General features: G+C 42.3%; 1 pseudogene; it reads left to right on the forward strand.

Annotated features, from left to right (window-relative positions):
* LOC120063513 overlaps positions 1-12,559 on the forward strand; it is a 38,714-nt pseudogene extending 26,155 nt beyond the window's left edge.
* The last annotated feature ends 8,565 nt before the right edge of the window (positions 12,560-21,124 follow it).

Genomic DNA, 21,124 nt, shown 5'->3' on the forward strand with positions numbered 1-21,124 from the left:
TGAGCTTAGTGGCAATGAACCACAGGATTGGGCTTCTATCTGGATCCACGTTGACTCTTGTCTGTTTGTGATCCATGTTAGCATGTTGCGGATTTGGGCAGACCAGTAGTACAATTGAAGGGAGGGAAGGGCAAGACCACCCTTAGATTCAGGTTTCGATAGAGTGGAGAGCTTGATCCTAGGTTTTTTATTGCCCCATATAAATTTGGTGATGCTTTGGTTAATTGTTTTGAAAAAGGAAGCTGGGAGATAGCATGGGAGCATCTGAAATAAATAGTTCAGTCTAGGGAGGATGTTCATACGGATTACATTAATTCTTCCTACTAAGCTAATTGGGAGGGAGATCCAGGTTTGGAGGTTGTTCTTGATTCGATCCAGGAGTGGAAGATAATTCTCCTTGAAAAGCCTATTCAGATCTGGTGTTATGAATATCCCAAGGTATTGAAACCCCTGTGTCTTCCATTGGAATGGGCATAGTGTCTTCATAGAACTGGTGAGTGTAATATTGAGAGGGCAGACAGTGGATTTGTTAAAATGTATCTTATAACCTGAAAACGTGCCATACTGAGCAATTGTGTCTAAAATGGGAGGAAGGGATTTCTCAGGGTTGGATATGTAGAGCAAGACATCATCCGCGTAAAGTGAAATCTTGTGCTGCAGGCCGCCTGCAGGAACACCTATAATACTTGGATTGCTCCTTATCAACTCTGCCAGAGGCTCCACCCCCAACAAGTAGAGCAGGGGGGACAGCGAGCACCCTTGTCTTGTGCCCCGTCCCAAAGGGAATCTGTCAGAGTTCAGTCCGTTAGTAGTCACCATGGCATTTGGATGAGAGTATAGTGATTTGATCCATTTAATAAAGTTTGGGCCCATATTGAACTTTTCTAAGACTGAGAACAGAAAGCTCCACTCCATCCTGTCGAACGCCTTCTCAGCATCCAGTGAAGCCAGCAGGACAGGGGTCTTCTGTGCGTTTACTTGATCAATAATATCAAAAAGACGGCGAATGTTATCAGAAGAGTATCTGTCTCTAATAAATCCAGTTTGGTCCGCTTTTATTATTTTGGGAAGAAGAGTGTTTAGTCTTTTGGCGAGCAATTTGGTAATTATTTTGTAGTCGAAATCCAACAAGCTTATGGGCCGGAAGGAGGAGCAGGATAGGGGGTCCTTGTCTTTTTTGAGCAACACTGTAATGCGAGCTGTGTGCATTGAGTCTGGGAGAACTCCGTTTTTGCAAAAATCCTCCAGCATTGGCATGAAAATAGGGCTAAGCTGGGGCCAAAAAGCTTTGTAGAACTCTCTGGGGAATCCATCTGGGCCTGGGGACTTGTTAGGTGGCATGGAGGTAATTGCCTCCAGGATCTCCTCAGGAGTGAAGGGGGAGTTGAGATCTTCTTGGTCGGTCTCTGATAGTTTAGGTAGCGAGATTCCCTCTAGGAAGGAGTGGAGTTCTGCCTCCGTGTGTTTTCTCTCAGAGGTATATAGTTTGCAGTAAAAATCATGAAAAGTTAAATTGATCTTTTTTGGGTCATATGTGACCTCGTCCTCTGCTGTTCGGATAGCCATAATTGTACGCTCTGACTGCTATTTTTTTAATTGATAAGCAAGCAATCTACTAGGCCTATTGCTATACTCATGGTATTTCTGTTTAGTAAAGAAAACTTTTTTTTTAATCTCCCGAGTATAGTCCAAATTCAGTTTGGCTTTGGCTGCTTTAAGTTGACTCCAGGAGGTGCTGTCTGGGGATTGTTTATGTACTTTTTCACAGCGTTCCAGCTCCCTCTCCAGATCTAGCCTGTGTGCTTCCATTGCTTTTTTCTTAGAGGAAGCATATGCAATTAGATGACCTCTTAGTGTGGCTTTAATAGCGTCCCACATTGTGGCCGGAGAAACAGGAGAATCTTTGTTGTCTTGTGTGTAGTTGTCTATCCATGTAGTTACCAATGTATGGAATGCTTCGTTTGATAGCATGGAGGTGTTGAATTTCCAGCTCTTTGACCTCGGGATGTTTTTGCAGAGGTCAAAGCGGAGGTGGACAAAGGCGTGATCCGAAAGCGCTATGGGTCCGATTGTACACGTGGCTGAATTTATGAAACTCTTTGGGATAAAAATGTAATCTATACGGGAGTAGGTGTTATGGACATTAGAGTAGTATGTATAGTCCATAGATGAGCTATTAGTCTCTCTCCAGATATCTATCAGTCCCATCTCTTTAGTAAGAGAGTTCAACATCTTTGCAGATCTAGGATTTGTGGTGGGGACTTGAGATGATTTGTCTAGGGTTGGGTTCAGGGTACAATTAAAATCTCCGGCCAACACTCCAAAGGAAACACAATGCTCATTGAACAGGGTTATCATTTTCGACATAAAAGCAGGAGTATCTGTGTTAGGGGCGTATATGTTTAAGATAGTAATTGGTTGCCCATACAGTGACCCAGTTATCAAAATAAATCTCCCCTCCGGATCAGATATGTTTTTTGTCAATTATGAATGGAACATTCTTATGGATAAGTATGGCTGTACCTCTACTGTTGGATTTGAAAGATGAGAAATACACCTGTCCCACACAAGCTCTGCGGAGTTTGGCATGTTCAGCATCACAGAGGTGTGTCTCTTGCAATAGCGCGATGTCTGCTTTTTCCTTTTTTAGAGCACATAGTATCTTTTTCCGTTTTATTGCATGACCTAGACCATTGCAGTTCCATGTCAATAGATTTAAGGTACTAGTCATCGTCATCGAACAGTAATCGAACTTTAGTGCAAGTCATTTCTGGGTAAAGGTGGATAGTAGTTACAGCTGCGTTCACATAAAAGGAAAATAAATGGTTTACATAAAATAACAATCTCTGAACACCCCAGCCGAGTTCCCAAACAACTCGACATATCCCGTTGGATCTATTACCTCCCTGCTCAGTCACAATTCTGTGTTCCAACAAAAAAAAAACGGGAACAGTTAGCAACGCACTACGTCTCCCCCTCCCCACCAAAGAAATGCCTCATCCTCTCCGCCCCGCATTGAGTAAATTACAACGTAACCCCCGTCCAGACCACATTAAAAAAGGGAGAAAATAAAATCAATAGCCCAGCCTACATGTAGTAGGCCTAGGTTATAATATGGGACCTATCCCTCTCAGCTAAAGGAACATAAATATAGATTAGACGGCTATAATGACATTTAGCAGGGCGGGTGGGTCTTTGGATATCGGCTATATGTTGTCTTACCTCCTTTAGTAATAACAGTAATCGCATTTAGTCATTGGTCCATTTCTCATTGACCGGGGTTGTCTTTCAAAAAACGTTTTGCCTCTTCGGGAGTTTTGAAGTGTCGCAGGGCTCCTTGGTGAAGAATCCTGAGCTCGTTTGGGTATTTGAATCCCCTAAAGATGCCTCGGTCAATGGAGCATTTCTTCACCTCGTCAAACTCTCGGCGCTTTCGGCGTATTCCAGCTGACAGGTCCTGGAGTAAGGTGAGTTTGGCGTTTCCCACTGTAATGGTGTTGGTTTTCGCCGCCTGTAGGACTCGTTCCTTGTCGGTGAATCTCAGGAAACGTATGGTGATTGGGCGCGGTGGTTGTCTGGCTGCTGGTAGAGGCCTCAGTGCTCGGTGAGTTCTATGGGCCTGTCGGTGGACAGGTGGAGCCACTCGGGAAGTTTGTCTTGCAGGTAGCGGATCAGTGGCATGTTTCCCTCTTCTCTTTCGCCCAGATTTAATAGAACACAATTATTCCTTCGCCCCCTGTTTTCCAGGTCCTCTGTTTTTTCTTCCAGCTGCTCTATTTTTTTTTTAGCATATGCTATTGTTTCCATGGCGTCTGTCAATAAGTTTTCCGTGGATAGGATTCGCCCCTCTGCCTCGTCCAGGCGCCCCGCGTTTATGGTTATCTTGTTGTTTATGTCAGGCAAAGCATTTTCCAGGATTGTCACCTTGCCCCCTATCGCACTGAGCTGAGCGTTAATGGCATCTAGTTTAGTGTTGAGTTCTGTACGTTGGGATCTCAGCTCAGAAAAGATGTCTTCGACAGAGTGCGAGGTTGGCATTCGTTGGGCCTCGGGGGGGAACGGGTCCTCTTGCTCCTGGCTAATGGCGCTAGCTTTTTCTGAAGCTAGCTGCTTCTTGGAGGCTTTTTCCGTCGCTAGTGCTCGAGTCCGGGTAAAAATGTCGCCTTTTGTAGCCGCCATGACTTTTTGACTAAAGCTAAATGAGTTTAAACTTGAAGTGGAGGTAAGATAAGGAATTGGAAACTACTTGTGCGGAGCTCCTAGTTCATGCGGCCATCTCGTTCAGGGGTCACGTGATCCCCCCTGTAAATAGTTTTTACCTCAGCTAGCATCAAGCTAACATATACTCTCACTCACTGTAAATCACGTTCTTCTCTCACTCAGTTCGACACAAAAACAACACAAAACCTTTCCTAACGTGATAATACCTTGACAAAGTTGTTAAATAGCATGTTATTACATATTCTTTTGATGTTTTGGAAGTTCTGTTACACACCTGTAATAGTAAAAAGAACAGACACAAGTTTACATCTGCAAAGTTCTGCCACTTCCTTCATTCTGAAGAATGTGCAACAGCGTCATCTATTGGCCTGATGGACTACTAATGCTAAAGCATGTAGAATATACAATTTAGATTAAGACAAATACATAAACAAATTGGTTTAAAAAATATAATAATTATAAAGGGGTGTCCTTTTTTAGTGACTTTGTTTTCAATCCATTACACTTATACAGCCCAACCTAAACCCCCAAAGAGCAAGCAATTCAAATGTAGTAGCACAATAGCTAGAAAAAACTCCCTAGAAAGGCAGGAACCTAGGAAGAAACCTAGAGAGGAACCAAGCTCTGAGGGGAGGCCAATCCTTTTCTGGCTGTGCCAGGTGGAGATTATAAGGCTACATGGCCATAAAGGCCAGATCGTTCTACAAAAATATTCAAGTGTTCATAGACGACCAGCAGGGTCAAGCAATATCACAGTGGTTATAGAGGATGCAACAGGTCAGCACCTAAGGAGTAAATGTAAGTTGGCTTTTCATAGCCAAACATTCAGAGGTCGAGACAGCAGGTATGAGAGGGAGGGAGATGAAGACAGCGAAAAAGCAGGTCAGGGACAAGGTAGCACGTCCTGTGAACAGGTCAGAGAATGCGTGATTAGTGCGTTAACAGAGTGGACAGCCTTATTGGCTGAAGCTGTGAGTGATCGATAACTCTCACGTGAGGGGGAGAACTAGACCACGCGGCGCCAGCCAGACATAAACAAACATACACTCTGGAAAATGTCCTACAGCGCCTTCGGCAGGGAAATTCATAACATTGTGCATTTAATGGAACTGGGTGGCATGATCTTACGGTCTAGTAGGTCTTACTAAAGGGGTTTGTAATCGAGATGGTAACCTTTGCTGCCTGACCACTCATGTTTAGCCAACTGCACAGCGGTCACTGTGCAATGGAGATTATAGAAACGGAGAATATACAGGAGTCTTGAGAATTGATCCCTAGATACACAAGTGGATATTGATAGCGTTATATGAACGAATGCTTCCAGACTGTCCATTGTAAATGGTCTTTCGAAGTCCATGTGTTAGTGTAATGGTTACTTACCACCTGTGCATCTGAAGATTGCGGGTTTGCCTCAGAGAACACATTTTGACATTTATTTTTGTTTATACTTTTGACAGCCCCCTCACAACACACACTTATTTTCATTTATTAGGTGGTTCTTAAAATAGCCTTAGGGTTCGTGGAGCAGTAGGCAAGTGGCATTGAGTGTTGTGTGTAGCTCCTGTGTAGTTCAGTCGGTAGATCATGGCACTTGCAAAGCCAGGGTTGTGGGTTTGATTCCCATGGGGGACCAGTATGTAAATGTATGCCCTCACTACTGTAAGTTGCTCTGTAGAAGAGTGACTGCAAAATGACCCCAAAACATGTTACTACTGCGTGTGTCTTGCGAGAACAGAGGAGAGATCAGACTCTCAAGGAAGAGGTTGTTGCTCTCATCTGTGAGATGCATGCCATCCCTATGGTACTGCTTGATGGCAGGGTGGTGGATTGTGGGCATGTGCCTGTCATGGAGAAATGCAAACAGCAGCTGGTTGACAGAGCACTGGGCACTCTCTATGTGCTTGTTGATGTCCTCACTGGAACATCCAACTCCTCTGCTGTGTGATGTCAGAGAAGACCACTGTTGTCCTGGGGAACATTTGGATGACTACCTCCAAATCAGCGTGCATCTGACGCACCAGGGCTGTCCACTTTTGTGTGTCTACTGAGGTTTGGGCCAAATCGAGTAATAGCCATGGCCCGGTTTCCTTATAGCGATGAAACTTAAGCTTACGAGGGTTTTTAACGATGCATCATTTCTATAACGGCTGAAGAATTCACATGCGTTTCCCAAAACACCACGTAGGGAGAACTTTAAATAAGTGCTTCGTTAGAGCATGTGTCGATACTGATGGGATCGAAAGAAAGGCAGGGCTGGTCTCGGGTCAGCGTTCTCCATTCAAATCTTACCTTAACATTAGATACTGACGACAGATCAGCTCCTAGAGAGAAATTATCACCTATGGCTGCAAATATTGAGGCGGCTTATTCTAATGCTTAGGCTATGTACTAAATCGAATATTGGACACATCATAGCGCACGTGTTGTTAGGCCTACACATCATGAAATTGAGGCAAAAATGAGATGGTAGCCTGCAATTAGCAAAATAGAACTCAATTGATTGAACATGAAATTGATTTCAATATGACTGAAATATATAGGCCTATGTAGGCTACTGTATTTATATTTTAATGCAGTCATCTCGGTTTTCATTTGAAGCATATTTTTACCCTTTGCTCGTTTATAACGATGGCAAAGACATTGTCAACTTTGTATTGTAGTCAACTTTGTTCTGAATTTATCGGCGGTCACAGATGAAGATCAGCAACTTGATTCTATGTTTAGCTGAGATCTTCTGTGAATAAAGGGCAAAAAAGCATTTAACGACCCAGTTAGCATTCTACAAGTGGTCTGAGGCAGTCGGTAAATGACAAGTGTTTTCAAGTGTAACTGTAGTGACGATGGTTTTGGGAAACAGCTCAGAGATTTAACGATGCGCCTATGAATGTTCTGACGATGAACTTTGCCTTAAGATCAGTGCTCAACTTGGGCCGGAGCTGTCCGGAGAGCCCTGTCCGGAGAGCCCACTTCAAATGTTCAAGGAACTGCATACCGGCTCCTCTATAAAACAAAGTGACCTATTATCAGCCCGGATTCACACAGTGTCGAAAAAAGGTTGATCAAAGCGGAATGAAGGCGGGATTTGCATTCATAGGCTGTTTGAGAAGGTTTGAATCCTAAGCATCCTGCATACACATTGTTTGAAGTACAATAGACCAACATAGCTGTAGTAGGTCAAAAGCTGTGCGCTGGAAAACCTTGGTAGAGCATGGGTAATGTAGGCATTGTGGTGCTCTTGAATTTTCTTTATTTTTCGGTTTCAGACCAATCCCTACTTCTCACTTAAATTTTTTTTTAAATTTTTTAAATTTTTAATTTAGTAAGAGCTCTGTAGAGCGCTGGTGTGCTCTAGTTCTAAGGTGTCACAGTGATCCCCCCCCCCCCCCCCCCCCCGGCCTAATTCTAACCTCTCCTATTTTCAGCCCTAGACGTCTTTCGGTATACTAATTTTGAGAAGAACCTGGAACTACATCCTGTCCACTCAGGACCATTTGGTGGGCAGCTTCGCTAAATGACCAGACAGTCATCCAGGTAAGGTTACTCTGACTCTGTACAGGTGTAGATGGGGTGGGAGGGAGTGTTAGCCTTTGTCAATGGAAAACGCCCAGTAAGCCAATAGCCAGGGGGCAGGGATGTCTAATTTATGAGGACACAGGGGAAGGAACAGGCCTTACGTTAAAGGAACTGTTTGGTTGAATTGGTTCTCAGATCATTTAGATGGATGGGAATGAGAATTAAGAAGGAACAATATGAGAGAACTATCACACAAAAGTATTGTTAGAGTGCATGCAGTGAAGTGTAACAGTTGTTTAAAAATTATTTTGTGTAATATTTCATTGCTAGTTTTTATTTTGACAATCTTTAGATGGGTTGCAGTTAAAAGAATGTATGTCATCATGGAAGACATACACTGAATGTACAAAACATTATGAACGACTGTTCATTCCATGACAGGCTGACCGGGTGAAAGCTATGATCCCTTATTGATGTCACTTGTGTTAAATCCACTTCAATCAGTGTCGATGAAGGAGAGGCGACAGGAAGGATTTTTAAGCCTTGAGACATGGACTGTGTGTGTGTGTGTGCCGTTCAGAGGGTGAATGGGCAAGACAAAAGATTTAAGTGGCTTTGAACAGGGTGTGGTAGTAGGTGCCAGGTGCACTGGTTTGTGTCAAGAACTGCAACGCTGAGTTTTTCATACTCAACAGTTTCCTGTGTGTTTCAAGAATGGTCCACCACCCAAAGGACATCCAGTCAATTTGACACAACATGGGCCAGCATCCATATGGAACGCTTTCGACACCATCGCTATGGAACACTTTTGACAATTTGTAGAGTCCATGCCTACAACACATTGGGGGAGGGGGGGTGCGCGCAAGTCAATATTAGGAAGGTGTTCTTAATGTTTTGTACAGCAATCCTGCAAGAAAATTCCACATGACCTTGAGTCATAATTCATGTTGAAATTACTTTTTAATGGATTTTAATCCGCTTCCAATCTGTCTTTTCATTATAATTCAATGATGGTACGTTCACTGTGCCTGGAAGGCTTTTAGTGGGGTCCCATGGAAGATGGACAGTTTAAAGGGGTCATGGTGCATTATTTATGGTCCCTTAAAACCTTTCAGTGATACCCATCCCGGATCCGGGATCCTCCTCATCAAAAAAGCTGACTAGCATAGCCTAGCCTAACGGGACAGGGATATCATATAATATAATTTTCATGAAATCACAAGTCCAATACAGCAAATGAAAGATAAACATCTTGTGAATCCAGCCATCATTTCCGATTTTTAAAATGTTTTACAGCGAAAACACAATATGTATTTCTATTAGCTAACCACAATAGCCAAAGACTCAACCGCATATTTTCACCATGTTTCTACCGCATAGGTAGCTATCACAAAACTGACCAAATAGAGATATAATTAGTCACTAACCAAGAAACAACTTAATCAGATGACAGTCTTATAACATGTTATACAATAAATTTATGTTTTGTTCGAAAATGTGCATATTTGAGGTATAAATCATAGTTTTACATTGCAGCTACCATCAAAAATATCACCAAAGCAGCCAGAATAATTACAGAGAGCAACGTGAAATACCTAAATACTCATCATAAAACATTTATGAAAAATACATGGTTTACAGCAAATGAAAGATAAACATCTTGTGAATCCAGCCAATATTTCCGAAAACACAATATAGCATTATATTAGCTTACCACAATAGCCAAACACACAAACACATTTATTCACCGCATAGATAGCATTCGCAAAAACCAGCAAAAGATATAAAATTAATCACTAACCTTGAACAACTTCATCAGATGACAGTCTTATAACATCAGGTTATACAATACACTTATGTTTTGTTCGAAAATGTGCATATTTAGAGCTGCAAACCGTGGTTATACATTGTGAAAATGTAGCAACATTTCCCCAGAATGTCAGGAGCTATTTTGGACACTCACCTAATCTGACCAAAGAACTCATCATAAACTTTACTAAAAAATACATGTTGTACAGCAAATGAAAGATACACTGGTTCTTAATGCAACCGCCGTGTTAGATTTAAAAAAATAACTTTACCATAACAAACAGCTTGCGTTATTGCGAGACAGCGCCCGCCAAAACGGCGGAGAATAGAAATAACATTTTCCACAGAAATACGAAATAACATCATAAATTGTTCTTACTTTTGCAGAGCTTCCATCAGAATCTTGTAGGAGTCCTTGGTCCAGAATAAATCGTTGTTTGGTTTTAGAATGTCCTTTTCTCCTGTCGAATTAGCAACCTTAGCTAGCCATGTGGCGCGAACATGCCCATCTTCTCTTGACGCAAAGAACAGAAAATTCCAAAAGTCCCAATAAACGTTGAATAAACTGATAAAACTCGGTTGAAAAAAACTACTTTATGATGTTATTATCACATGTATCAAATAAAATCAGAGCCGGAGATATCCGCCGTGTATACCGAACGCTTATCAGAAGACAATGTCGACGTACTTCGCGCGCCAGAGAAGACAAAGAATTTCCAGACCTGTCACTCCAAAAGCTCTTGTTCGGCCTCAGATCAAGCTAGACACCCCATTCCACCTTCCACTGCCTGTTGACATCTAGTGGAAGGCGTATGAAGTGCATGCATATCGATAAATATAAGGCAATTGAATAGGCAGGCCCTGGAACAGAGCATCGTTTTCAGATTTTTCACTTCCTGTATGGAAGTTTGCTGCAAGTTCTGTTTTACTCACAGATATAATTCAAACAGTTTTAGAAACTTGAGAGTGTTTTCTATCCAATAGTAATAATAATATGCATATTGTATGATCTAGAATAGAGTACGAGGCAGTTTAATTTGGGCACGATTTTTTCCAAAGTGAAAACAGCACCCCCCTATTGACAAGAAGTTTAAAGGGCCAGTAAAACAATGCATCCATTGACTGTTATTACTCACAAAGACAATTGAGGTAGTATCATGTACTTACTATCATGTACTTACTGCATGTACTGTTCTTCTCTCTAGTAATGTGTAGCAGCCTATTAATGCTTTCCTAAGAAGAGATACATCTTGCATAAGACAAAGTATGGAAAAGTGTTGTGATGTTTCACTCGAAACATAATTGGGATCAGCTAGACATTATTGGCAATCTGTCAATTATGTCAAGATCTGTTTTATTGTAGGGGGTGCGTACTGGTGGCAGAGAAGTCAGGCATGGGAGAGCAAAAACTGATTTACAACGGCGCAGTTTAATAAATAAAACCACCGTAAACAGAACAATAAATCAATGGGTAAACAAAACCCGTTACACACCAGCATAACGTGCACAAGCACTACAATAAACAATTCCGGACAAGGACATGGGGGAAACAGAGGGTAAAATACACAACATGTAATGATGGAATTGAAACCAGGTGTGTGGGAAGACGAGACAAAATAAATGGAAAATGAAAGGTGGATCGGCGATGGCTAGAAGACCGGTGACGTCGACCGCCGAACGCCACCCGAAGAAGGAGAGGGACCGACTTCGGTGGAAGTCGTGACATTTATTCATAAGCAAGTGGTCCATAGTGACAGTTATTGATGTATGCAATTTAATCCTGTTTTTGCAGCACTTTAGAGTTGCTCTCTCTTAAAACCACATCTTAGTTATTTCATGATATTATTTTTGGGTCTGTACAGCCATCAGGTGCAGCCACTAATTCATGTCGGGCAAATGTGAGGTTGTTAAAGGAGCTGTGGACCTCGTTTTCTATATGATTTTTAAAAGTCTGCTAGTCACATTCCAGTCTGACTACATTGCAGGCACCTGCCAGATCTCACAAAGGTGTTAAACCTGACGAAGATCCGTTTCGGATCGAAGCATTGTCAAAGCGGTAAATTTGGAGCATAAACAGTGTGCGGGCCTTCCTGTTATTTACAAACATACAGCTAACCACATCTTATGCTATAGCAATCTGATGCTTGACTGCGCAGTTGATGACATAGCGTCCAACCATTAGTTGATGCAAAGCAACGTCAGCAATGCAATCGAACGTGGAATGTGACCGAAGCCACAGTGCCCTTTCAGTGTCAGGTGCTGGGGCATGTCCCTTGTCTGACCTACCTTCCTCTCTCTTCTGGTCTTCGTGTCTGTTCCAGACCCGCTGCACGCCTACTTTGGGATCTGCGGCCTGTCGTTGATAGGGGAGGCCAACCTGCAGCAGGTTCACACCACCCTGAGCGTGAGCAAGAGGGCCGTTGAGTATCTGCAGCATCTGCACCAGACGTGGAGAGACACCTGAAGCTGACAGCAGCATGCCTCCCACCACCACACCCCAGCTTCCAAGTACTGCCACCATAGCCCCTAAGCCATGTGGGTCTCATTGAAACAGGGGGGAAAGGTGAATAAATAATTTATTGGGCCCATCATTAATTGAGCGCAAACTGGCGGAGTAGACGCTCAGGCCGGGCGAGAGCTCATTCTGCTTAGCGTCTTTTGAGCCAGATTCAGTGTTATAATGAAATGCTTTGTAGATACTGTATTTATTTCCCTTCCTCTGAGACACATGCTCTTTAAAAGACTGAACTTCTATCTGCTAGAAACACTGTAGGTTCTCTGCTACATTCTCAAAAGATCTTTAAGACTTTTTGCCTATTGCGTGTCGTTGTTATTTGGTCAAAATGTTTTTGTCGGAAACTGACATGGTCACTACACCGATCAAGCCTCTTGTGTTTGTCCAGGATAAGTTATTTTTTAGCATCTGTGTATTTTTAACCTGTGTAGCTGGCTCCAGTAATATTTTGAGGTTATGGCAGTTTTCTGTACTCCTAGGCTGACAAGTCACGAGACCACTACCTCAAACTTCATTCCTTTCTCTGAAATGTTCTTCACACAGCAAAAACTGGGCTCTCTAACCCGAGGGGCCTTTACTGTATGGATTTGCCTGTCACTGCAGATGTGTTATTGGGTCAAAAGACACATGAATGTTTGTCTTGACATGAACTATACAGAAAAAAGTTACATTGAATACATTTTTTCTGCACGTTATAGAAATATTGAGTGTAGATATTATATAAATGTCACCTCTATCATGCAAGTGCTCAATCTTATCACTGCTATTTCAGTGAGGTAGGTGGATTTGATATGCAATGTTATGTGAAATAAATAATAGTATAATTCTCTGTATTATGTCAAATCAACTAAACTTGTGCTAAAACTGGTGCATATTTATGTGAAACATGCCTACCTTTTCTTTTGTGCAGAGTGCGAGATAGAAAGAAGCCTGTTTATGTTTCAGTTTAAAGTAACAGTAAATTGTCATCAGAGGTTGTTTAGTCTTAGATCTAATCAAGGAGATTGTCCTTGGGGTCTGCAGTTTGCTGGTTTGCCAGTCATCAGTTAGTTAATCCACTCACCACTTTAATCAGCATCTCATGAAATCCAGCATCCCTCCCCTATCTTGATTTTTACTGCAAAGTGAAGGTGTGCCAACAAAATCAGCACGATGACAGAGTATAAAACAGAAGTACTTTATCAGTAGTACAACATTGCCCTGGTCTCAGCTATGCACTCTTAATTAAGACTACAATCCTTATGAAGACTCAGGAAAATGTCATTTTCTCTGCTACAAATAAAAAGTATACAGCATCGGACCTTGCATGTGACATGACATGCCATCTCTAAGCCAAGGACGACTTTACTTAAAAGTTACATAATTGTACGAGTAATGCATTTCTTAAGCCCTTTTAAACCAGTAGTTAAATAATGACTAAATAATTGAATAACTCAATCACACAAGCCAGTGCCGCGTGGGGTCCATTATGTGGCTTTATATGGTGCACTGATAATGGTTGTAAGACATGACATGGGCTTTCAAAGACCTCCGCTTGTTTTTGTGGGTTTTTTTAACCATCCGCCTGAAGCCGCCATCTGGTGACGCCGTCGCGTTGCGTGGAACAAGTGGCATCGCAGCAGTTATGCCCAATTTAATCCTCTCAATCGCTGACCTATTCAATATAATTAACAGGATTATCATAAATCGCTGACCTATTCAATATAATTAACAGGTTTATCATAAATCACTGACCTATTCAATATTATTAACAGGTTTATCATAAACGCTTGTCTTAAATTGTGGTTTTCGTTACAGCATGAAATCATTTATTTGAAGGGATATGCTGGGAAGACCACAATAGGCTTTAGCCTCTAAAGACTATTGTTGCTAATATTGCTAAACAAATTGAACAAAAGAACGCGTAAACTATTAGGCAAAAAGGCATAGCCTATGTGTTTTCAGATTGTAATGAACTAACGTGTAGGCTAAAAAACTCTTTATAGGCCTATCAAGCATACACGCTTGAATGCGTAATCAGGTGACTCCAATTTAATTCCTTAATTTTATCTCAGTAAAATCCATTATATTCCCAAACATCATGGGGTTATTATCTGTAATTTCAAAATAGCCATAGTCTTCATTTGTTGGGTGAAATACAAAGGGCTCAGTTGAAGACATCGCGGATGACGCTGCTGATGTCTAACTGCGCGGGTAAACGCACGCCTGAGATGTACAGTGAGGGCGGGGTTACGCATCAAAGATTATTTCTCTTGATAAATCTTGCAGAATGTTCTCCTCAAGCAGCTGGGGAATGAATTGTATGCTATTTAGGCTGCTCGATGTACTGAGGATGAAGATGCAACCATATTTCTCCGAATGTTACCTTCTCTCTTTTGGAAGCCAATCGATTTTTACAGTATTTGTTAGGATATTTATTTGTTATTGACCCATTTTGTTAATTATAATCCCTGCATTTTGTCGACATTATAAGTCATTATGTCGGATACTGCGGATACCGAAGAAAATCAGGATATGCTACCGAGTTTGGTCGAGCAGATAGTCCAGCGAATAACAGCCGGAGAGGTAAGTGAACGTCAGATACGATTTATGGAAATGAAACATCTGTAGCCTATTGAAGCCACGCTGACATCTTCAGTATGGTGTCAGCTAGATCAAGGTGTGTAATCTTGGTGGAGAGGAAGGATGCTCAAGGTTTTGTGCCGTCCTTGGAACGGGATCGGGGACATAAAGATAACACGTGCATTAATATGGGCTGCTGTAAAATAAAAATTGTATCTATGCTATCTGAAAGTGTGACTTGAGCAGTTCATGTGGGGTGCAAGATTCACAAAGGTGTTTTTTTCTCCATGAAATCCTATATTTGAGTTAATCCTCTTTATAGGCTACAAACAAATGCCCTGATCTCTTATAGTAAGTAACTCATAAATCAAGATATTGAATTTAAATATATTAATTAGGCTTTACAGGATACCAAGGGGTTGCATAAAGAATAGACTGCAAAAGCATGCTAAATTGCAGTCATTAGAAATATTGTAGGCTTTTGAACAAGATGAGTCGGGGAATAGACCAGTCCTATGAACATACATTAATAATGACTATAATTTCTGTAAACAGCCTACTCCTACCCATGTAATATTTGCATTTGGGGAGAACTTTATTTGGATGCACCATCCATGTGCAAACATCTTGTTTCACTGCTAAACTGGTAGGGTAAGCTTTAGGCTATTTACACAAATTAGTTTAGGCCTACTGTTCAAGCCACTCATAGTCCATGAAGTGCCATATTAATTATCTAAAAATAATAGTGCTATGACTGAATGCACGATCTACACAGATGTCTCAAGTTTTGAGGAAGTGTGCAATTGGCAATGTCCACCAGAGCTGTTGCCAAAGAACTGAATGTTTATTTCTCTACCATAAGCCATCTCCAACGTCGTTTTAGAGAATTTGGCAGTATGTCCAACTGGCTTCACGACCACAGACCACGTGTATGGTGTCGTGTGGACAAGCTGTTTGCTGTTTTGAACAGAGTGGGCAGGCATAAGCTACTGACAATGAACACAATTGCGTTTTATCAATGTTAAATTTGAACGCACAGAGATACCGTAATGAGATCTTGATGCCCATTGTCGTGCCATTCATTCACCACCATCACCTCATGTTTCAACATGATCATGCACGGCCCCATGCCGCAAGGATCTCTACACAATTCATGGAAACTGAAAATGGCCCTACATACTCACCAGACATGTCACCCATTGAGCATGTTTAGAATGCTCTGGATTTACGTATGACAGCGTGTTACAGTTCTAGCCAATATCCAGCAACTTTGCATAGTCATTGAAGAGGAGTAGGACAACATCCCACAGGCCACAACCAACAGCCTGATCAACTCAATGCAAAATTGGCAAATAGTGGTCACACCAGATACCGACTGGTTTTCTGATCCACACCCCTACCTTTTTTAAGGTATCTGTGACCAACAGATGCATATCTGTATTCCCAGTCATGTGAAATCCATAGATTAGGGCCAATTAAATTATTTAAATTGACTGATTTCCTTTATATGAACTGTAACTCAAAAAAATCTTTGATACTGTTGCATGTTGCGTTTTCTATTTTTGTTCAGTATACAAATAATAGACCTAACAGTAACAATTGTGGTAGTGCAACAATATAACGTCTCTCGCTACAAACCTCGAGTTTTGGTCCAGTGAAACCTGATCCTATTGCCTTCCCTGTCTTTTGAATACTCAGGGCTGCGGCATTGTTACTATGGTGATTTCAGTGTCTCCACCCCGCCCCATACGATTTTGCTGTCCGTCATTGCTTGAAATGCAGCAGCCTTTAGACTGTTGCTGATTCACGACACTCGGTCCCAGCCATAGCGTCTATTCACGGCGGTTAATTCATTGTCGACTCGACAACGCTCGTGATTGCAGTAGTCGGCATCTTCAACATACGTTGGATACGTTTTAACAAGCTAAAAGACGCCAAAAAATATATGAATTCATCATGTCTGCAGTCTCGCGACGTAACTCAATTTTGCCGGTAAGTGACTAGTCTATGTACTAGTTTTAATAATACTAAATTATATGAAATATCCTCGTGGAACGTTAATGATTCATCATTGCCTTTCACATTTCAAATGGCGTGGTCGAAATTATATAGGCTAATTTTACAGTAATAATTAACTGTAAAAAAAGGCAATGGAAGTTTTTGTGCTACCTATTTTTGAGGGAGAGGCTATACCGACACGCCGGTGCACACATTGATGAAGTATGTCGCGCAGCTAAGAGTTGAGTGGAGACGAATGGATTCGGTTCAGTCAGTCATCCTGATGAGCCCTTCCCATCAAGCTAGTTTGCCATGAGGCTGAGAATGTTTCTTTTTTTAAGCTAAAATATAGGTGTTGACTGTGATATAGGCACTGGATTATGAGCTGTCTTGTTAAATGAACAAATGAAGTAGGCAGTGGCATTGCACATATAGCCATAGATGCACAGTGACATACAGTGCACTCGGGAAAGTATTTATGACCCCCTCCCCCTTTTCCACATTTTGTTACGTTAAAGCCTTATTCTAAAATTGCTTTAATATTTTTGTTCTTATGTGTAGACACAATAACCCATAATGACAAAGTGAAATCAGGTTTTTAGAAATATTTTTGCGATTTTTTTTATGTAAATAAGGTATTTTTGTTTTTAATTAAGTATTCAGACCCTTCGCTATGATACCCGAAGTTGAGCTCAAGTGCATCCTGTTTCCATTGATCATCCTTGAGATGTTTCTACAACTTGATTGGATTCCACCTGTGGTAAATTCCATTGATTGGACATGATTTGGAAAGGCACACACCTGTCTATATAAGGTCCCACAGTTGACAGTGCATGTCAGAGCAAAAACCAAGCCATGAGGTCGAAGGAATTGTCCATAGAGCTCCGAGACAGGATTGTGTCGAGGCACAGATCTGGGGAAGGGTACCAAGAACACAGAGGCCTCCATCATTCTTAAATGGAAGAAGTTTGGAACCACCAAGACTTCCTAGAGCTGGCCAAACTGAGCAAAATGGGGGAGAAGGGCCATGGTCAGGGAGGTGACCAAGAACCCAATGGTCACTCTGAAAGAGCTCCAGAGTTCCTCTGTGGAGATGGGAGAACCTTCCAGAAGAAGCACTCCACCAATCAAGCGTTTATGGTAGAGTGGCCAGACGGAAGCATGGTGGTGGCAGCATCTTGCTGTAGGGATGTTTTTCAGCGGCAGAGACTGTGAGACTAGTCAGAATCGAGGGAAAGATGAATGAAGCAAAGTACAGAGAGATCCTTGATGAAAACCTGTACCAGAGTGCTCAGGACCTCAGACTGGGGTGACGTTGTCCTGTTGGAAGGTGAACCGACCCTAAACACACAGCCAAGACAATGCAGGAGTGGTTTTGTGACAAGTTTTTGAATGTTCTTGAGCGGACATGAACCCAATCGAACATCTCTGGAGAGACCTGAAAATAGCTGTGCAGCGACGCTCCCCATCCAACCTGACAAACTCCCCAAGAAACCCTCCAAATACAGGTGTGCCAAGCTTGTCATACACAAAATGGCTTGAGGCTGTAAACGCTGCCAAAGGTGCTTCAAGAAAGTACTGAGTAAAGGGTCTGAATACTTATGTAAATTATATTTAAGTTTTTATTTTTAATACATTTGCAAAAAATTCTAAAAACCTGTTTTTGCTTTGTCATTATGGGGTATTGTGTGTAGATTGAGGGGGGGTGGGGGGAAGAATTGAATCCATTTTAGAAAAAGGCTGTTAAATGTTTTTGGAAAGTCAAAGGGTCTGAATACTTTCCAAAGGCACTGTATGCCTCTGTGGTCATACTTGTGGCTTTTTGGGGGTGTGGCTTTCAGGTAGTTATTTTTGGCCACCCATCCCATGAGTGAATGTCATTCCACTTCAACTGAATGTCATTCCAGTGCACCGCTAGCTATGAATTGTATATGGTGTTTAGGTAAAAAAAACTAAAAAACATTATTAGGTAAATAATGTCCTGTTTGGAACACTGACAAGTAGAGCATTACAATATCTATATCTCAGCTAAAAAATAAACGTCCCTTTTTCAGGACCTTGTCTTTCAAAGATCATTTGTAAAAATCAAAATAACTTCACAGATCTTCATTGTGAAGGGTTTAAACACTGTTTCCCATGCTTGTTAAATGAACCATAAGCAGTTAATGAACATGCACCTGGGGAACGGTCATTAAGACACTAACAGCTTACAGACGGTAGGCAATTAAGGTCACAGTTATGAAACCTTAGGACACTAAAGAGGCCTTTCTACTGACTCTGAAAAACACCAAAATAAAGATGCCCAGGGTCCCTGCTCATCTGCGTGAACGTGCCTTAGGCATGCTTCAATGAGGCATGAGGACTGCAGATGTGGCCAGGACAATAAATTGCAATGTCTGTACTGTGAGACACCGAAGACAGCGCTACAGGGAGACAGGACGGAAAGCTGACCGTCTTCTCAGTAGCAGACCACGTGTAACAACACCTGCACAGAATTGGTACATCCGAACATCACACCTGCGGGACAGGTACAGGATGGCAACAACAACTGCCCGAGTTACACCAGGAACGCACAATCCCTTCATCAGTGCTCAGACTGTCCGCAATAGGCTGAGAGAGGCTGGACTGAGGGCTTGTAGGCCTGTTGTAAGGCAGGTCCTCACCAGACATCACCGGCAAAAACGTTGCCTATGGGCAAAAACCCACTGTCACTGGACCAGACAGGACTGGCAAAAAGTGCTCTTCACTGACGAGTCGCGGTTTTGTCTCACCAGGGGTGATGGTCGGATTCGCGTTTATCGTCAAAGGAATGAGCGTTACACCGAGGCCTGTACTCTGGAGCGGGATCAATTTGGAGGTGGAGGGTCTGTCATGGTCTGGGGCGGTGTGTCACAGCATCATTGGACTGAGCTTGTTGTCATTGCAGGCAATCTCAATGCTGTGCGTTATAGGGAAGACATCCTCCTCCCTCATGTGGTACCCTTCCTGCAGGCTCATCCTGACATGACCCTCCAGCATGACAATGCCATACTGCTCGTTCTGTGCGTGATTTCCTGCAAGACAGGAATGCCAGTGTCCTGCCATGGCCAGCGAGGAGCCCGGATCTCAATCCCATTGAGCACGTCTGGGACCTGTTGGATCGGAGGGTGAGGGCTAGGGTCATTCCCCCCAGAAATGTCTGGGAACTTGCAGGTGCCTTGGTGGAAGAGTGGGGTAACATCTCACAGCAAGAACCGGCAAATCTGGTGCAGTCCATGAGGAGGAGATGCACTGCAGTACTTAATGCAGCTGGTGGCCACACCAGATACTGACTTACTTTTGATTTTGACCCCCCCCTTTGTTCATGGACACATTATTCCATTTCTGTTAGTCACATGTCTGTGGAACTTGTTCAGTTTATGTCTCAGTTGTTGAATCTTGTTATGTTCATACAAATATTTACGCATGTTAAGTTTGCTGAACATAAACGCAGTTGACAGTGAGAGGAGAGGTTTCTTCTTTGATGAGATATATATATATCTATATTAAAATGTTTTGCTCATCCCACTTGATTTTTTATTTAGAGTAGGATAACAGCCTACACAATAAATCACTTTTAATATTGGTATTTGGTACCATATCACCGGGATACAGTCTCCTGCTCAATGGAGGAGAGTTTGCGCTGCAAGCCGGCTTGCCGCAGCAAAGTGAGGGAAGTAGCTTGATAGTGTAGCCAATATCAGGCCAGGGTGACGGCTACAGCACATTCATTGTAGTGATTTTCACCGAAAATATACAACTAACGTCCACATTTTTATTTAAAAAAAACAACAATAACTCCAGTTGAAAAGATTTCTGCTCCCAAGGCCCAACTTCGGCAGACAAGTTCCTAATTCTCTCTGAAGTTCCTAGCCACATCTATAAACTAGATAGCTAGGAAGGGCTCATCAGGATGACCGAACCGAATCCGTTCTTCTCCACTCAACTCTCGCTGCGCAACATACGTCATCATTTTGGGCACCAGGTGTGTCCGTATAGCTTTCCCCTTTTGAGGAATTGCTTGCTCTAACCATTTTTGCCTCAGCTAACCAACAAGCTGATGCATGAACTTCTCTAACTATGTGCATGGCCTACCAGGGTAGAGCTTACACGTAACATTTGTAAATGTATGCCTAGTCTCAGTATCAAAACTGGCCTCTTTCAAATGAAATGTTCAACAAGCGTTTACATAAGCCTATGTATGTTACTGTTGACCAGCGTTTCCCAAACTCGATCCTGGGGACCCAAAGGGGTGCACATGTTGGATTTTTCCTTAGCAATACACAGCCGACTCAAAAAAAATCAACTCATCATCAAACCAAAGTGTGTACCCCTTGGGGTCCCCAGGACCGAGTTTGGAAAACGCTGCTGTTGCTAGTCTCGTCCACCAGCCGGATCCATCTCTGTTGAACTGGTATGCGGTAGCAATTAGCCTGGAGATAAGTTTACTGTAGACCTAATATTAATGTTTGTCCACACCAGGTCCCT

Source organism: Salvelinus namaycush, chromosome 18 (genome assembly GCF_016432855.1).
Source record: "Salvelinus namaycush isolate Seneca chromosome 18, SaNama_1.0, whole genome shotgun sequence".
NCBI classification, from domain to species: Eukaryota; Metazoa; Chordata; class Actinopteri; order Salmoniformes; family Salmonidae; genus Salvelinus; species Salvelinus namaycush.